At 36.7% G+C, this 13,991-nt stretch overlaps 1 long non-coding RNA gene across 1 annotated transcript in view; it reads left to right on the forward strand.

Annotated features, from left to right (window-relative positions):
• Nucleotides 1–13,991, forward strand: part of LOC144236138 (uncharacterized) — a 409,084-nt gene that overhangs the window by 207,925 nt on the left and 187,168 nt on the right. Inside the window, exon 2 of the long non-coding RNA XR_013336427.1 lies at nt 626–695. This is a non-coding gene — a long non-coding RNA (uncharacterized LOC144236138). The remainder of the gene's footprint in view (nt 1–625; nt 696–13,991) is intronic.

The raw sequence follows: 13,991 nt of genomic DNA on the forward strand, positions 1-13,991 counted from the left end.
CTCATTAGGGCAACAGCAGGTGGGAGAAAAAATAGCCTAACATAAACTAGAGAGTGTGGTAAAGACTCCTGCTTTCTCATATCCCCTTCCCCACATACTCTATTTTTACTATGCTGTTTTCTTTTTCTTTCCATGTAGTTGTTTCTCTCCACTAACTCCTTTGTGGGTTTTTTTTTTTTTCTTAATTTTTCTAACAAGTTTCATTATTATCTTTTTCACTTTCTTTTGCCAATCCATACGATAGACATCCTCTAAAATAGCTCACAGTGATCCTCACCTCTGCTATTCTCGCCCTGGAGTATCTCCCTCCCTTTGAGTGTAAGCTGATCCTGGTGACTCAATTCTAATGAGTGGATTATGATAAAAGTTATGGGATTGCACTTGTAAGAGGAGGTTATGAAAATAATAGGACTTCCATCTTGCTTACCCTTTTGTGCTCTCTCTCTCTCGGAGCCCTCCCACTGCCTAGGGAAAGGCCCATGTGGCAGACAAGGAACTGATGTCTCCAGCAAACCACTGGAGAGCTGAGACCTTCCGACAGCCACGTGAGTGAGCTTGGAAGAAGATCCTTTCCCACATGAGTTTTGAGATAAGTGAAGTCTTGTGTTTACATTTTTCATTGCAGACCCATGAGAAAGAAACCTTGTGCCAGAGGACCTAGCTAAGCCCACCTGGATTCCAGACCGACAGAAACTGTGAGACACTGTTTTTTATGTTAAGCCTCTAAGTTTTGGGGTAATTTGTTAGGGAGCAATAGATAATTAATGCAATGTATATTCTTCCATGTCCCTCCTCTTCACTGACTCCTTTTAATGAACCTCTTTCTCTTTTTCTTTTTTTTGCTCTTAGTTCTAAAGTATACAGACTTCAAATTTGTATGTGACATTGAACACTCTAAGAGTCTGAATGCTTTACCGTCATTAACCATCAAACCCAATCATGTATCTGCAAACATAATCTGCATAATGGGAAGGTCAGCATCCCTGACCTCCCTTTAATTGTACTCTTTGATAAATATACATTCATTTGTCATTTCAGTAACTATTTAATGGGCAGCTACTATCTTTAATACATTGTATCAGCTGTCATCTAGAACACAAAAGTGAATGAGATATGCTTCCTGACATCAAAGATAAAATAAAACTGTACAAAATAAAGCATCCCACAAAAGGGATACTCTCAGGGGTCTTTGTATGTTAGGAGGAGGGAGAAATGGCTTCCTGCTGGAGGATCAGGAAGAGGTCTGTGAAGGGGGCCCTCTGGAGTTAATGTTGAAAGATAGATTGGAGGGGCGCCTGGGTGGCTTAGTCGGTTAAGTGTCCGACTTTCGCTTAGGTCATGATCTCACGGTTCGTGGGTTCGAGCCCCGCGTCGGGCTCTGTGCTGACTGCCAGCTCAGAGCCTGGAGCCTATTTCAGCGTCTGTATCTCCCTCTCTCTCTGACCCTTCCCTGCTCATGCTGTCTCTCTCTCTCTCCTAGAAATAAATAAAAAACATTTAAAAAAAAAAAAAAGAAAGATAGATTGGATGTATATACCTACTGAGGCTTCTGTGAGCACCACGTCCACTTGAGAGCCTGTGTCTCTTACACTGCTCCTAGGATCAAGTACTTAACACACAAAAACCAATCTAAAGTCTAAGCTGTATGGGTCCCCCCCACAATTCCACATAGTTGATTGTTTACCTTTTTGATGCTTTCCTAGCCTCACTGATCTTGTCTACTCCAGCATTTCTCAAATATTTACTTACTTGGCTCTAATATTAATGAAGAGAAAAAATATAGCTCTAGAAGAAAGACACCATGAATGATGTTCTCAGGCTGAGAAGGTAGAGGTCAGAATGGGGTAGAAGACTTAGGATAATACAATGTTAGAATATTGAAAAATAAGTTGTCACAAAAAAAGAAAAAAAAAAAGACCATGGTTCACAAAATGTGGTTTCTAACCATAAACCACTCCATTATTTATTTCTAACATGGAACAGCAGGAGGATTACCATGTCTCATTCTTTTTCCTTGGGGACTTGGAGTAAAACAATGGAGAGATTTGAAATGTACCGTGTGTTATTGTACTCAGACCTGATTCTTTACTAACTTCATAATATATAGATTTCTTTGGGAAATTATGGAGGTGGGAATAAGAACTTGAAGTTACCATCTGTTTTTGTCTAGGGAATAACCATATTTCTAGACTTTAGAAAAAGTAAATCACCAGTTTTATTTGGCTTCATTCTTCCAACTTACATTTTGAATGAGAAGCGTTACAGTTAAATAATTAAATTTAAGTCATGCTGTGGCCAGTTACTTTTTCCTCCCCACAGGATGCCTAGTCATTTTTATTTTTACATTTTTTCCTGGCTAAATTGAGATATAATCAACTATCACATTGGATAAGGCTAAGGTATACAACATGGTGGTTAGGTACACTTAATATTTATAAAATACGTTAGTGTGACCATGGTCAAGTCACTTAAAATATATACCAGCTTTCAATATTAACTGTGAAACATCTTTAGAAAACTGAATACTTAAAAATATTCATATTGTTGACCCCAGTAATTTATATCCCTGAAAGTTTGTCATAACAAATCAGTTACAATCAGGGAACATGTTAGAAGCAGGCTACGTGAATAGGGGAATGGAATTGCATATGGTGGTACATCAACTCAGTGGATTATTATGCAGCCATTAATATGGTAATTAGGAAGACAAACATAAATGTGAAAATGTTTATAATGTGATATTAACAAAAGAAGAGACTGCTAAATTATATGTAAACCACATGTTAAGAAGAAACAGGTTATGAAGAAAAACAGGAACAAAATTTTTAAAAATCAACTATTGTGCTAGAATATATATTTTTTCAAAGTTTATTTATTTAGAGAGAGAGTGAGTGAGTGTGTGTGTGTGTGTGTGTGTGTGTGTGTGTGTGTGTGTGTGAGAGTGGGGGAGGGGCAAAGAGAAGGAGGGAGAGAGAGAACCCCAAGCAGATTCCACACTATTAGTGCAGTCTGACACAGGGCTTGGTCTCACCAACTGTGAGATCATGATCTGATCCAAAATCAAGAGTCAGACACTTAATCGACTGAGCCACCAGGTGTCCGTATANAACTGCAACTCCTAGTTGCAGGTAGAATTTCCCTACTTGTGACAACCAAAAATGTCTGCAGACATTGCCACATGTCCCCTGGCAGGGGATGGGGGATGCAAAAGCAGTTTTAGTTGAGAACCACAGTTTTAATAAAATGTTTTATTATTTTTCTAATATTTTTTAAATAAATAATAAATACAAAATGAAAGTCATCATTACCCTTGACCTACCATTCCCTTCAGCAACTTCAGCAACTTACCCAGAGAATAGTTGAAATCAGCAGTGTTCTGGTTATATTAGACAAGGAAGTAAAGCATTAATGCATGATGACCTGCTCAGGGATGTCAGCAAAACCCCACCATTCCTCTGAGTTCTTGCAAAATGGGGGAAAGAAATCAGTGTGTGTTATATAAGAATATCTTCTACTGACAGTGCAGAGTATTTTTATCCTGGTGGAATTTGCCTCTGGGCTCTGAAACCTTCTGTCAGGGAGTAAAGAAAACTAATTGCAGTGAAATATCTTTTCAGGCATCCTGCCCATCACCAAATTCTATATGTAGGGGAAATGCACACTTCCTTTAGAAGATGTTTCAACGGAACTCAAACCCCATAGGAATTCTTTTTAGGGCCAGGGAAACTTCTACACAGTGTAGGAACTTTAGTTCAATTCAGAAAATGTTAACATTTCAAGGCACTATTAAGAAGTCCTCAATCTCCTGGCTTGACCCCTTATTTTATATTCAGGATAACTGGAAACCAAAGAAGTTAGGTCACTTGTCAGTTCCACACACCTAATTACTTGCACAGCATAAAATTAAGCATGAGGGGGCCTGAAGTTTCTTATCCTTCAGGCAAACTTTGTCTTTAAAAGAACATTTCCCACCTCTGCAATTGTATATCATTGGAAAAGAATTTATTCTTGGATGATGATGTCTTCCATGGTATTTGACATATGGGTTGGTCTTCAAAAAAGAATGTAAAAATCAAACATTTAGTGAATAAACATTTACTGGGTGCTGTCTATGTGCCCAATTCTGTGCCACACAGTGGGTCTGGAAATGTTGTATACTTTGTCTACTGTTGTTATAGCCCTACACATTCTACTGTACAAATAAAAAACATTCAGTTAATGCTGACCAGATATTTAGAATAGTTTGTGTGGCCCTAGATTCTTGAGGCTCTCCATCTATACTCCTTGAAACATTTCCTCCATTCTCTCCCATCAGATGACCTTTCAAGCTTCTCACATATTCATGGCTAAATATGCGTGTTAATGTATATGTAATAACCCTATTGCAAAAAAAAAAAAAAAATCAATGCTAGAAGTACCTTAATTAAGGACAAAGGAGACTCCAACATCCTATGTAAGATTTGTAAACAAATGACAGTCCCAGCTGTGCAGTACAGAAAAGTGTAGAACTAACATTCTACATTGAAAATTCTCGACTCTTCTTGGGGCTTCTATTGGGTGTATTCTATTTGATGGGAGGATCCTCATAGGGATTTTTTTTTCCTAATTCCAGGAAGTGTTTGCATTGTGAACTTATAGAAAGCAGGCTTTTGAAAGTGTCCAAATATTTGGATTTTTCCATAATGTCTCTGTGATAGACCAAGAATATCTCATTTGCTAATATAACCAAGTATGGATCAAAATTCCTTCTCATTGGAAAGACATGATAGCAAAAAATGAAAACAAACATACATGTGATATCTGTGGACACTGGTTATCTTCTTCTGTGCTGGAGTAATGGAAAGTATATGGGGCTGAGGACCAGGAAACTCTGATTCTAATGCTTATCCTATGACTCTGTTGCAAGACTCTTAGTCTTTCAGTACTCTTAGTTCCTCAACTATTTATTAGGGATTGTGCCCAATATTTAATGTGCGAAAGAAGTACTCATTGAAAGTTAATATGATATGCTATTTGTTGGAATGTGTAGCTGTAAGAACCTTACAGTCATTAATATCAAAATATTTTAAAGGGAAATATATATGTATATATATAANTATATATTATATATTTCCTTTAATTTGGATGCATAGGTCGTCAAATAATTTTGTCTGCAAGATAAGGATACTATGATATGTGCATTGAAATCATGGAGTCCCAGGTGACTAATTCTTTATTGCAGTTAGAACACACAAACTAATTTTTAGGGCTGAAAGAAATAACTAGATTTGAGAAAGGAAATATTAAAATTTGGGTTACACTTGGGTTGAGTTTCTCAGAAGTAGAGCCTGAACTGAGAATGGCTGTCAAGTGACTTCATGAAGAAAGACCACATTGGAGTGGGTAAGGGAGTGGGGGAAGCAATCAAGGGCATGGGATTTAGCTAAGCAAAGGTGTGCTTGCATCTGTAATCTACCTTCAACATGATCCCAGAGAATCTCCAGAATATTGATTATATCACAAAGCTAGTTTCACCTTGTGGCAAGAGTGCTGGCCTTTTTATCCAAATATCTATCAATCACTCCTTGTCTTCTGGCCACTCTTGGGGGAAATGTAACTTCCTTGTTTTCTTTAGGCAAAGTGACTCCTATTGGTATGAGTGTTTGCCTCCTTGTGTTCTGGCTAATTAGCACTATAACTAAACATGCCTTTTCCTGGATTGACAACAACCAACTAATCTCCCATCTTCTCAAGCTTCTCTATAATTAAGCACCTGTTTCTCAGATTAGCAGTCAATATCCATTTCATTATCACCTACACTTAATAATAATACTGAGTTTATTGAGTGTTTACTGTGTGCCAGGCACTACACTCAATATGTGGCATACCTTGTCTCATTTGATTTGATGATAATCTCAGAATATAGGCACTTGTATTGCCTCTATTTTATGGCTGAACTTAGTCAAGAAAGTTTAAGTGCCTTGTCCACAGTCACTCAGCTATTAGAAAGAAATAAAATTTAAGCACAATAGGTGGACCCAAGAACCTTGCTCGAAGCCTCAAAGCTACAGTATCTTGCCACCTACAACATTTCAAGAGCTTGCTAAAGAATTTCTCTTCTTTAATCCTTTCTACACACTGCAGCCAGGATGATCTTCACAAAAGATCCGTCTGGTGATGTCACTCCTCTGCTGAAAACTCATCAGTGGCTCTGCATCTCCAGATAAAGCCCAATCCCCTCAATATGGTTTTATAAAACCCACTCTGATTTGTCCCCTGAACACTTCTCCATCCTCATTCCTTTTCCTCCCTCACTTTGCTTAGATATTGAACTTCCTTCAGATTCTTAAAGACACTAGACACTCTTTCTCCCTCCCTTTTGGACCACTATAGGCTGAACGTGAAAAGGTCCTCTTCTCCTTCTGTGCTGCTCAACTGAATATATACCCTCAAAGAAATAGTTATTGACCTTCCAGAGCCCTCAAAGCCCTTTCTCTTTGAGACCAATGCCTGAATTTATTCATTATTTCATCTCCATGGACTAGAAGAGAGCTTGGAATATCATTGCCAGTAAATAACATTTGCCCTTAGATGGAAAGAAAGGACAAATAGTTGAATTACGTAAAATCCTCTCCTCACTAAATGTCAGGTCTGAGGGTAGGGACTATACTTAATGCAACTCTCCATCCTCCATAATGCCTGGGACATCATCTACTATGTAGGAGGCTCTTAATAACTATTTATTAATGAATTATTGTTATTGTTTTTACCTTGATTTCACCCACCGTCTTCATATTTCCTAGCCAGGAAAGCTAATATTTGATTAATGGCTCTTAATTTAATGCAGAATGTAAAATGATGGAATTATTGAGTTGAAGATCACCAAAATAGGCCTTCTCCTTAATGAACAAATCACCACTACAGTTTATTTTGAGTATACTTATACAGTGTATTTGTATCCCTCTAGATTTGGAGAGCTCATTACCTCTGAGGACAGGTTTCTTTATCACTGAAAAGTCATGGATTTTAGCATAGTGTTTCTCATATTGAATGAATTTTTTTTCCCTATTATATGGGGCTTTTGGGACATGGCGTCCAGTCTGCTAGTAGTAAGTCAGTGTAGGGCAAGCTGGCTTTTTCCTTCTTTTACCAGTCTGTGCTCTCCTCCCTAGAATTTTAAGTGAGGGACCATTGGAAAAACCCTGAACTGAGGAGTTGGGTTGGGGGGAGAGAGGGTTGTGCATGGAGAGAGTCTTAATGCCTGGGCTTGAAATTGTCCCTCAGAGCAATCATTGCCCAGTGTTCTTGGCTTTAGCCCAACCTGCCTACGTGACGGTCCATTCTCCCTGACTCAGCCTTCTGTGTCCAGACAAATGATTCACTCCCAGTGCATTTTTCTGCTCTTACTAAATAGGCCCTCTAACCACCACTGTATCTTTCAATTCCAGCTAACAGCTTGGACAGCAGTTTTTAAAAATGTTACTAAGCAAGCATACTCGGCCAAAAAAATCATGCAGAATCCTCTGCAAATGCTTCTCACGTAATTCAGGCTCCTAGGGATTGCTCCCTTCCCTAAACTCAGAGCAAAGTCCACTCCACATTTTATATTCATTTATCCATTGACTGATTATTTACTAGTATCTGCCATTTCTCAATTCTTAGCTAAAACTTATCAAGCATTAATAGTAAAACAGACACTGCTAAATTCTTTGCACAAATGATCTCATTTAATTTTCCTGGTAACGTTACTGAATTCTTTTGAGCCTTACTTCCCTTGTATGTTAGAAAAAAGGGGGGAGGGGGAGGAGATAAACATCCCAAGTGAAGTTTGTTAGAAGACCTGTTGACTGTCCCAAACAAAAGATTACGTTTTTTAAAACAGAGCAGCACATGTTTAACTTCCCAGGTAACTGATACATGAGTTAGATTAAGCTTGGCATTGATTAATCTTTTTGACCTGAGCCAAGGCCACTTTCTATAGACTTTTTGCCCTCCATTAGTATACTCCTTGTAAAATGTTTATCCAATTGACTGTTTCTCCACCAGCCCCCTCTACATTAACCTTATGGATTAGCCTTTGATGTGCATTGTATCAAAAGCCTACCAGAAGTCCAAGTGGCTTATGTCTATGTTGACTATCCCCTTCTTTGAAAAATTAATCAACTTTGTTAAGCATGAGCTCCCTTTGGACATCCATTGTAGCAGATCTCTAGAAATGGAGACAAAGAGGAAGGAGAATGCTGTTTTGAACAGACTTCTGGCCTGAGAATCCAAATTCCTATATTCTACTTTCAGGTCAGTCCTAGCCAGTGCTGTGATCTTGAACTGCCTGCTTATGATCTTAGTGAGGTTTAAGAATAGATTGTAGTGATTAAAAGTGTATGTTTTGAAATCACCAAGAACATGAACCACCTACTAACTGCAAGGCTTTGAGTGGGCTATTTAATTTGTTAAAACCTTAGGATTCACATTAGGAAAATGAGGATGATAGTAATAACAGTCTATATTACTTTTAGGGTGCTGCTAATTTTCTCTGTAAAGAAACTCCTAAAATACCTTGATTTAAATTTTACATGTTTTTATATATACCTCTTTGCATTACTTTTTTAGTAATTACTTGTTGTGTATTGAATTTGTTCTTCAAAAAGATATTGAAGTCCTTACTCCAAATATCTATAAATGTGACCTTTTTTTTTTTTTTTTGTGAGATGATCAAGTTTACATGAGGTCATTAGGGCAGGACCTAAATATGAATGATGTCCTTATAAGAAAGGAAATTAGAGTATAAAGAAATATATCTATAGAGGGAAGATGGTGTGAAGACAGAGAGAATGCCATCTATAAACAAGAAATGCCAGAGGCTCCCAGAAGTTGAAGAAGCAAGGAAGGATCCTCCTACCGTGATTTCTGACTTCTAGCCTCCCAGACTGAGACACTAAATTTCTATTGTTGTAAGCCACCTAGTTTTGGAACTTTGTTACAGCAACCCTAGGAAACTAATGCATATGCTAGAGATAACAATATACAGTCTTAAATTTTCACTTAGTTTTCACTTTTAAAATTGTTAACTTTTGAATGGTACCACTACAAGTAGAATACAAGAAACTTGAAACCGTGTACATCCATTTAACCCACTCCCATTCTTTATGATATACTTCTTATGTAATCAGATTTATGCAAATTATAAGTCACTCATTATGATGTTATAATTTTTGGTTTACTAGACATATTTTGAACAAATTAAGATACAAAGTGGCATTTTGTAATTACCTCTATAATTTCCATTTCTACACCATTTCTGCTGCTATTCCTTCCTCCTGAAGATTGAGTTTTCCATCTGCTATTATTTCTTTTCAGCCTGAAGAACTTCCTCTAGGGTTCTTTGCAGTGCAGATTTCCTGGCATCAACTCCTCTTAGCTTTTCTCTATCTTAAAAAGTCTTTGTTTCACCTTTATTTTTAATAGACAGTTTTATTGGATACAGAGTTCTAGATTTCAGGTAGTTTTTTTTTTTTTCTTTCAGTACTTTAAAAAATACCATTTCATTCTTTCTAATGAGAAGTCAACCATCATTAAAATTGGACTCCTCTGTATGCTATGTGTTTTCTTATTATTATTGTTATTTGGCTGCTTTAAAGATTTTGTATGTATTTTTGGTTTTAATCACAATAACTATGTTGTGTTTAGGTATTGTTTCTTTCTGTTTGTGCAGCTTGGCATTCACTGGAAACATATGTCCTCAATTTGAGGAAAATTTTTAAATTTTCATTTTGTTCAGGTATTTTTGCTGCCCCAATGTCTCTCCTTTTCTTATGGGACTGAAATTATATGTATGTTGGACCATTAGAGATTCCCCCAAGAGGACCCAGAGATTTGATTTTCCTAATCCTTTTTCTAATCAGATGATTTCTATTAATTTTTTATTTCACTGATTCCTTCTGCTATCTCAGATCTGTTCTTATGCCTATTTTGTTTTAAATTTTATCCTAGGTTTTGCCATATTTACTTGTACAGTTTCTACTTGGAAATTTTTACAGTTTCTATTTCTCTATTGAAATGTCCTGTTTTCATTCATTATAAGAATATTTTCCCTTATGCCCTTGAGCAGAGTTATAGCAACAGCTCAAGGTTAGTCTCCACTAATTGTCTGTTTTCTTTAATATGGGTCACATTTTCCTGTTTTTTCATATGACTGGTAATTTTTTATTGGATCTGAAACATTTTCAATATGTGGGAAGACTCTGGATTATCTTATATTGATTTAAAAGGTACTATTTTAAGTTATTGGAATTCTTATGTTTTAGCAGGCAGTTGATTTATCTGAACTCATACTCCAAGCTCCAGTATCTCATTTTATATTTTTTATCTATAATCAATCTGCTAGAATTCAACTCAATGTATTCATAGTTCTGGGGTCAGCTAGCAATTGTGGAAGATTTCCAGCACAGAATCTGTAGCTCCTTCTCTCTCTTTCTTTCCTACCTAGGCCTTCCCTTCGTACTTTTGTATGGGTGCTCCAAACTCTGCTCCCTTGTTCTTCAAGATAGCGAATCTATGGGTTTCTATGCAAGTCCTGGTCCCACCATGAGTTGATATCTAAGAACAATCTATAAGCCAAAAGCCTTCTCAATAGGAAACTTACCTACTCATTGGTCATTACTTTCTCCCAGGGTTCAACACCCCCTTAATATCATCAGTACTGTCTTCATGGAATTTTTTTGGCATTTTCTGGAATTTATAGTTGTTATTGGTGGGAAGATTGGTCTGATAGGAATGCATAGTGTTTACCAGAATCGAACCCCTGTCTTTTGTCAATGGTTTAAGCCAGATAAAATTTGTTTCTCTGTGAATTGATAGTCCAGAGATTACGAGGTGGTTCTTCTCTATGAAGTTATTCAGGAACTAGACTGGTTTCTTGAGTTTGGTTTTCTCAAAATACGAATTTAATCTTTGGGTCAAGGATCAAATCATTGTCATTTCTAACCAGCAGAAAGCGGAGTCAGAGCAGAAAGCTTCATTTTTAAGGAGTTGAATTGGAAATTGTATTGATCATTTCCATTGACATTTCATTAGTCCAAACTTACTCATCTGATAACTCCTAGCTATAAGTGAGTTTAGGAAATAAAATTTCTTGAAGGACAGCCATGGATCTAGCTAAACCATGGCAAAGAGAGGAAATCTAGTATTATCAGTAAGTAAAATAAATGTATTCTAAGGGAAAATATGTATTCTATGCCACAATCCACTCCTCTAGCTGGAAACGCTGGTTTCCACATACACTGTATACAACCACTATCTGCCTACGGGAGAACTTCTTTAATCCACATCCAGCGCAAAGCCTAGAAGTGCTTTAATCCTATTTTGGTGGCTCTGGAAGTCTAAGAGCTTATTAATATATATACAATATCTACCTTATTGTTTCTACTTCGTATATTCTATATAGAATGAAGGAGTAGGAATCGGCTACTGGAATGTTAAGCATACAGAGGGGAAAAAACATACAGAGTTCATTATTCTGTCACAACAATGAAATAATGATTGTTAGGAATTACAAATATGCACTCCCATAGCAATGAAATAACGTTTTTTTCTTTTTTTTTTTTTTGACCCTTGTTTTGCTTTCTTAGAAGCACTGATTTGTCCAGTGTCCTCCATATCCCATTTTACTTTCTGGATAATTTTTCCTTTCTGACATTTCTGGTTGTCATACATGAAAATAAAATTGGAGAGTATGTCCTTGGATACTAGCATTGTTTCTTCATCTGGGTACAAGTGTAGGGCCTCAGAGGTTGATTTAGAGTTGAACAATTATCTTTCACATGCCATCCTTTGATGCCTTTGGTAATAAAATATAATAAAGGGGAGGTACTCATCAACCATAAAGTAGATATCCAATCTGTGATTTGTAATGAGTTGCATGTTTACATTTCCACAAGCAAGTAGTGCTTATGTTCATATTTTTTAATCCTGTGCATGGTCTTCCATTATTTACTAGATTCTGTGAGTATGTTATGCCTATCTCCCTCAATTTAATGGACTCCTATCTTAAAGTCACTGAAACAGGTGAGTGTACAGGAATGGAAGGGCATGACCTTTATTCTGATTTTTGCTAATGGAAATGTTCTTACTGCTGAGCTTATCTTAGGTTATTTAGGATATAGATATACTTCACTTTTCTGACACCGAGGTCTCCAAGTTTCTAGTCTGTCAATTTAGATTGCAGATTGTAGATAATATAGGTAGACCTTATTCAATCAGTTGAAGGGCCTTAAGAGCAGAGGTGAGGCTTTTCTGAAGAAAAAAAATCTTCATAGGGACAGCAGATGCAGCTGATTCCCAAGGGTTCCAGCCTGTCCTTATGATAGCTTTGACCTTCCTTATGGTCTGGCCTATAGATTTTGGACTTTTCTAGCTAGATACACAATTGGGTAAGCTGATTCCTTACAATGGATCTTTTAATACATATCTCCCACCAGTTTTCTTTCTCTGGCTGAATCCTGACTAACATCTCCCACTGTTTTTTTTTCCCTGGTTAAACCCTAACACACCCCCTAAGATTATCAACAGAGTAAGGCAACAAAACATTAATGCACAGGGGTGCCTGAGTAGCTCAGTAGGTTAAGCATCAGACTTCAGCTCAGGTCATGATATCGCACTTTGTGAGTTTGAGCCCTGCATCAGGCTCTGTGCTGACAGCTCAGAGCCTATAGCCTGCTTAGGATTCTGTGTCTCCCTCTCTCTCTGCCCTTCCCCCACTGGTTATACGAAAAGCATATAAAATTGTCAAAGTCCATACAACTATACCCACTTTACATATGCTGTATACTATATACAGTTTACTACAGTAAATTATACTTTAATAGATCAGACTTTAGAAAATCAATTCCAGATAAATCAAAGCTTTGTGTATCAAGCTTTGTGTATGATGTATGAACATCATATATAAGTATCTCTCACTCTCTCTCTCTCTATATATATATATTTAATATATATATATTAAATAAGACATCATCAACATNATAAAGAGACAAACCACAACTTGGAAGAAAATATCTGCTGAAGGAAATATCTTGAACACATACACATCTCACAGATCGTTAAAATAAATGACAGTTCAATAGAATAATTGGCAAAACCTTGAGCAGGCATTTCACAAGAGTAAAAATATAATGTGAAACTTATGTAAAGATATTCATCCAAAAAAAAAAAAGCATCCTGAGTAATCTGCAATTGCAAACTAGTAACTTCAGTGAAATAATTTTATACTTTTTTGTTTGTTTTGATTTTGTTTTGTTTAGTACTGGAAAGAGTGCACATCAATGGCAGTATTCACACTGTTTTACACTCTTTGGGTGGGATGCAAAGTGACGTAAGCTTTTTGAGAAACAAGTGTTACCTTGTAAAATTGAAACTGCAAGAATACCGCTATTCAGGTACTACTATCCCAGATACATATTGAAGATTAATCATTGTTAATACAATATTCACAAAAACATACTATTAGGAACATGATGTTGAGTGAGAAAAAAGTTGCAGAAAATGACAGAGAACAGTACCACTTTTAATATATGTGTGTCTAGCAAAAGTGTATAAACAAAAAGCAACAAATGATACACATATAATTCAGGGTAATGGTTACTTTAGAGAGGAGAAGAGGGAGGGAAATGAATTCAAGATGGAACACAGGGCTAATATCATTTAGGAGATGTTTTATTTTTTAAGTCAGATGGAATGTTCTTGGAGTATTTCTCATAATGCTTCATAAATTCATGCATCACATATATTCTTTTTTAGTTACCAAGTCCTACATAATTTTTAAAGTTAAATGATACAGTGAATGAATTGGATGTCCTGGTAAAGTCTAAGAATTGCTGGAGTGGGAGCAATGAGAACAAATGAACAGGACTGACAGAAGCGAGAGCCACGGAGTGGGATGCTTACCTTCAGATTTCAAAACTGGAGTGGTTTTTGTTGGTGATAAGGTCTTGGGTACCTTCTTGTTGCAGCTGAGT

The sequence above is a fragment of the Crocuta crocuta genome, unplaced genomic scaffold (assembly GCF_008692635.1).
Source record: "Crocuta crocuta isolate KB4526 unplaced genomic scaffold, BGI_CrCroc_1.0 scaffold95, whole genome shotgun sequence".
NCBI lineage: Eukaryota > Metazoa > Chordata > Mammalia > Carnivora > Hyaenidae > Crocuta > Crocuta crocuta.